Source organism: Sardina pilchardus, chromosome 19 (genome assembly GCF_963854185.1).
Source record: "Sardina pilchardus chromosome 19, fSarPil1.1, whole genome shotgun sequence".
Lineage (NCBI taxonomy): Eukaryota > Metazoa > Chordata > Actinopteri > Clupeiformes > Clupeidae > Sardina > Sardina pilchardus.
In genome coordinates, this window is record NC_085012.1 from 27,130,319 (window position 1) to 27,136,350 (window position 6,032).

At 43.5% G+C, this 6,032-nt stretch overlaps 1 long non-coding RNA gene across 2 annotated transcripts; it reads right to left on the minus strand.

Moving 5' to 3' along the window:
- Window positions 1-1,838: 1,838 nt before the first annotated feature.
- LOC134066440 (uncharacterized) lies at window positions 1,839-5,670 on the minus strand. Of its 2 annotated transcripts, none has more exons than XR_009936429.1 (3): window positions 5,507-5,670; window positions 4,353-4,513; window positions 1,839-2,984 (listed from the first exon to the last, which is right to left on the minus strand). It is a non-coding gene; the product is annotated as an uncharacterized LOC134066440 (long non-coding RNA). The 2 variants fall into 2 exon arrangements; XR_009936428.1 differs by having other exon boundaries at window positions 5,390-5,670.
- Between the last annotated feature and the right edge of the window lie 362 nt (window positions 5,671-6,032).

The following is a 6,032-nucleotide window of genomic DNA, read 5'->3' on the forward strand; positions in this document are numbered from 1 at the left end:
CCATGCGACACGTATGTTTCAAATGCGGTTGCTCCTCAATCTCAGTCTCAACACTCAAAACGCATTTCGTCACCGCGCGGAACGCTGTTCTCCGCAACACTCATGACATGTAGTGCGGTAGGCTACCCACTATTTCATGTCTCATTTACTCTAAAATCCTGGTTAAAGAGGAACTATGCAGGATTGGCGATTTCATCTCTGGTTTCGGTTTCGGTTTTCGTTTTCGCTCGTTTTATGCTTGCATTTTCTCTGCAGAGCTTCCCCGACAGCTTTAGCGTGTATATTTATACATGTATAGGCTATATTTAAATATATAAATTGCAAGCGTGGTTCTTCGTCTCAGACTTCCAGATGTAAACAAGGAGCGATCGTCTCCTGCAGAAAGTTGCATAGGGTCTCTTTAACACATACATAATGTTACTCACGCACTGCTTCCCCACTCCTGTTTGGTTGCTCCAATGGAACCGCGCGTTGCTGCAAGGGCAGTAGGCTATTTTCTCATCCAAAGTCAGAGGGGTAGGCCATTGTCCTCCTAGCCTAGAAATCTGGACGTGTTTGTGTTGTTTGAATAGAGTGTGTAGAAATTGTATTGCATGGTGTTGGGTGCGATGATAATATTTGGTTTTCATCTTATGTCATGTATTTCTATAATTTGTGGCCTTAACAGGATGGTTCAGAGTAATTTCACTTCCCCAGAAACGTTTTCCCTTTGGTCCAGCATTGGTCGATTTAACTTTCTGTCGAGCTTTCTGCTACTGCTCCTTCAGCGTCGACTAGACGTGATTTGGGAAAAGCCCGTAAAAGTCCTGGCAGAAAGTGATGGATACATTTTATAAATGCTTGTATTTTCAGGCCAACACTTAAAAAGTATTTCACATACTGTATCATACAGTTGTCAATAAATGTCTATGGGGTGTTGAATTCACTAGCTCTCCTATTACACTTGAGAGTTTTGCAATGGACTTTTACGGGCTTTTCCCAAAAAAAGAGACCACTGCATTTTTTTCTGATCTTACGGTTGTTGACTAAAATGCACTCAAGACTCAAGGGCTGAGTGATTCAAATGAGTTGGGGGTCATAATCAAATTAACAGCGGTCTCTTAATTTTTGCCAACCCTGTAGATATAAATTGTGTCATATTTTTGGTGAATTTGATCAGCTCTCATTGCTGTTTTTCCACCTTCACCACCTAAGTCCAGTGAGCCTACCCCAATACATGGGGTGCGTTCTTTGGTCCCTCACATATGATTGGTCAAGGCTAGCTCCTCAGCAGGTTAGAGGCCCATGACCTATTACATCCTTCATTTCAGTGACCATCAAAAAGCAAATTCAGGCGATGAGCAAAATGTCTCATGTATGTACTGAAGCTACCATGTGGTGTGTGGGGCGTGCTGACCTGCCTATGTTTAAGCTGTCGGTCAAACCAGTGAAAAAAGAATTTCGGTAACACTTTACATTACAGATCAGTAATAAGTGGGTAATGTTATGGTAATAATATATATGCAATTTCATGGTAATAATATTTTTAAACCACATATTACAAATAATTACTGTACAATTACCATACAACAACAATGCAAATAACTTGGGTAAAATAAAATGGTAATGACTGCTGTAAATATGTACCGAATTATTGTTGTTGTATGGTAATTGAACAGTAATTGACTAGATAGAAATGACACATTAATTATTTTTAATATGTGGTTTAAACATATTATTACCATTAAATTGCATACATATTACCATAACATTACCCACTTATTACCGATCTGTAATGTAAAGTGTTACCAGAATTTCTTTGTCCAAACACATAATAAATCATATCATCATGTCTTTATTTTTGGTAGCGTCATGATGTCAAATAATCTGAAATTGTCTGGATCTGATGTAAAGACATAAAATAGGACAGTGTTGGACATAAGACATGGAACTGGACACAGAGAACAAGCCTTGATTTGTAGCACACATATTGATCTGTTCAGAGGAAACTGAACCTGACCTTTGTTCTTGTGGTGGGTTTCCAAGGAACCAGCTCGTCATTATGTGCGTATGTGCGTGCAGGTGCAGGAGCCAAGCTCCGTTCCCTAACAACATCTCCTCCACCCTGTCTCCACAGAGCTAAGCAGGGATTCAGCTCAGAGATTTTCAGCTTCAGATTTTCATCTCCTCTGAATGGTTGCTTTTTCCCCTCTCTCTTTTGTTTTATAAACTATAAATGGTCTCTGGGTACTGGTAACCCAGTTTGCTGCTGACTCTGTGACAGACTCAGAGCCGCTGGATCGGATCGGAGCCGGGTCAGACCCCGGGTCACTCCTGAGACAGCTGCTATCTGTTGCCTGTTATCATTATAGGAGCCAAGTGATGAGCAACTGCTCCACTGAGCAGGCAAACTGCAAAAAGCCCTGTCTTGATTTGAACTCCGCTCTCCAGCCGTGGTTGAAAAGAGAGGTGACCCAGGCCAGGATGAAGGTCACTGAGGCTCTGTGTGAAACTAGCATCCCCTGAGGGATGCCCGGAGTTGAAGCAGGAGGGCCAATCATTCGGATCCCAGTTTTCCAGTGACTCATGGCACAAAACTTACACGGGCCATGCCAATCTCTGAGTGAGAACAAGCTTTGGTTGTCATTTCTGCTGTCTGCTCTGGATCTTTCTGGAAAAAGAAAAATGTCACATTCTGCTCTGGAAGCTGAAACAGTTGCAGCACATAACAGTCAATGAGAAAAAATGAGGAGCTGCCTTTTTGCGATGCAAAAATAACTTGGGTGAATCATCAGTGATGTTTTTTCTCCGTTTATCAATGTCCTGTTTAATAATACCCACTGTGGCTGTCTGGTGTGTCACCTTCCTGACCAAAAAAGTCCATAAACTTCCAAAGCCAGTTTGCTTTGTTGAGAAGAACATTGCTGTGAGTGCTTGTCATGAAACCTCCAAGGTCAACTTCTGTTGGTGAGACGAACATTGTTCTCTCTGCACGTCATTGTACACTAGAGAGAGACGGGGGGAGAGAGAGAGAGAGAGAGATGGATGGAAGATTACAGCAGGCGGAAAATAAATTTAGAAACTTTTCACCTCTGATCTTCCTTACTTTCACAGATGCACGGTGTTAAACATCACCAGCAGGAGGTTAAAACCGTGAAATGCTCATGTGAGAGGCCAAGACTGAGGGAAATAAAACACCTGTAGTCCTGCAGATCAGCTCCTTGGCCCAGATCCTCATGCCAGATTTGGGCCAGATTAGGGACAAATTAGCCCCATAGTGAGCCTCCATATGGGCAGTGAGACAAGGGCCTGATAATAAGGTGATCTGTGTTCGTTAGGGTGCCATGGCAACCAGCACAACAACCAAAACACAGCACAAAGAATCAGGAGCTGTCTGTGGGGAGGGTGAGAACATGTTAAAGTCAATATCCAGACCTCTCCGCATCCTTAATGTCTCATCATCATCATCATAAACGTCTTATCCCAAGACTCCTCTCTCTTTGAGTGTTTATTCGGATAGATGAGATCCAACTCTCTGAAGAGTGGGACATGGTGAGGGCCAAAGGTCAAATTAATTGTATTAAGTAAAATGCAACTGGAAGAAAATTCCTAGTAGAATCTTAATGTTGATTTATCTCTAAAAGGACTCTGACAACATAATTTCCCCAAAGCGCTTTACAGCGCCCTTGCTGTAATCCATGAGTGAAATGATCACTATTCATCAGGGGGTATTCCAAATACGTGATTTAATGACACACCTGGGTATGTTAACCAGAGTAAGTGGTAAACCTCCTATGACAAGAGCTCCATTGCATTGTTTTGTTAAGAGAATTAAGCCATACAACTCCTCTATTAGGAGTTTTACCACTTACTCAAAGTTAACTTACCCACGTTTTTCACTAAATTACTGTACGTATTTGGAATACCCTCCCATGTCCAAGATGCTATTCTCCAACTTCAAATGTTGTGCGGTGACTTAGTGTTTTTGTCTGTTTTAGGGGTTATCACACAGCACCAACCGGTCCTGCCACATATCCCCAGGCCCGATCAGGACATCAACCCCATTCTCCCCTCACCGTCAGTGACAATCCACTGAAATGAGGTGGGTAAGAGGAGCATGCTCTGTCATAAAGGCAAAACACATACATTTTAATCAGACGGTCTCCCCCATGTAACACACACCAGTCTGATGGGACCCAAGGGGAGAGAGACCTCCGTGGAGCAGACACCTTATCGGACTCCGCCACTGAAAGGAGACTTCTGTTTCCGGAACTTTCCCACCACAGGTTAGCTGCCCTCTGTGTGTGTGTGTGTGTGTGTGTGTGTGTGTGTGAGAGAGAGAGAGAGAGAGAGAGGGGGGAATGGGATGCTACCTTTGGAAGCCCATCTTCAACAGAGCCAGACCTTGTGTTCTGCTCCTTCTTTAAGAAAAGAGGGCGTTATCTGTCTCTCTTTCTCCTCATTCCTTTTCATCTCCTCCTTTTAAGCATTGACTCCAGCTGGCCTCGAGAGAGTCCCTCTGACCCTGTGAACACTTACACAGAGAGCAGACGCTTTATTCACCCATCACACTGATGCATTTGGACACATAATTTATACACCATTCAAACCGGACTGAAACAGATACACTAACTCACATGCTGGAACAATTATTCACAGGCAAAAGGTGTCATTCTGTGTAATTTAAATACAATGGAAAGGAGAAGATAGTGCTGTTATTACGTATTATTATGTCTTCAAACAGGTTCTCTCTCATGGCATCTTTCTTTCCATACACAGTGTCCATACCTCAGAGCTGTGTTCATCCCCATCCTCCACATCCTGTCCCCTTCACCTTCATCTGCTCTCCCATATCTCCCTGCTGCTATTTCCCCCCTTTGACTACTCTATCTCTCCTCTATACCCTCCCCTTCTGCTGACCTCCTCTGAATTACTCCCAGAGCAACACACACACACACACACACACACGTAAGCCCAAACACATGGAGCTCTAGAGATGGTGACTCGTGATACAGTTTGTAGGACGGCCACTGTATATATGTGTGTGTGTGTGTGTGTGCGCGCGTATGTGTTTGGCCCTGGGCAGCTGATGTAGGCCGTACAGTCTGAGCATTTTCCTTTTAATGAAAATTTAAGAAGGGGATTTGTATGTCAGGGATAACTAAGACGTCTGTTGCTGCTGTTTGTGTGTGTGTGTGTGTGTGTGTGTGTGTGTGTGTGTGTGTGTGTGTGTGTGTGTGTGTGTGTGTGTGTGTGTGTGTGTGTGTGTATTTTCATGTGTGTATGTGTTTCCTGCATGCTGGGGGTAACTGCTGACTATTTGAGCAAATGTGTGAACTTGTTTTCATTAGAGTGGACACCTTATGTGGAAAGTAATATTATGTATTTGACAAAATTCCATACTGCTAACAGCTATATGAGTCACCAGCCACCAGGTTGGCTAAAGAAAGGGAAAAGGAAAGCTGGCAGCAGTAATCCCTGGCAGGTGAGGATCCAGGGTGTCCTTGTTTTGTGTGAAATGACTGACCACTGTGGAAATTCCACTGTGACAGGGAGTCCCACTGTCTCTGTTGTCCAGGACATCTCTTATATTTCACCATGGCCTTTGGCCTCTGTCAGCACCACGACTGATACCATTGAAGAGGGGGGGGATGAGTTAGAGTTCTGTCATCTTCCATCCGAAAGGGAGGAAAGTCCCTAGAACAGACATGGGAACGTGACATGACACATCGTCTTTTCCACATGTACCATGGGAAGGATGTAACCCCAAGAACCTTTAAAATCCCCATGCTATGCTGGTGGTGAGATGTAAACAAAACATGCAGGGTTAAGCTGATATCTGCCAAGTTTGCCTCAGCCAGCGTGGCACGGACCAAATAAAGGCAATTGAGGTGAGTCTGACTGAAGATCTGAAACTTTCCTTAACCTTTATGATCACTCTCAAAAATATACATCCTGTCATTTTATGCCCAAGGACAGCTCTCCCGATAGGTGCAGTCATTTCCTGCGTATTAGATGCAGTACAGTGCACTGTACTCACTGATCTATAAAGA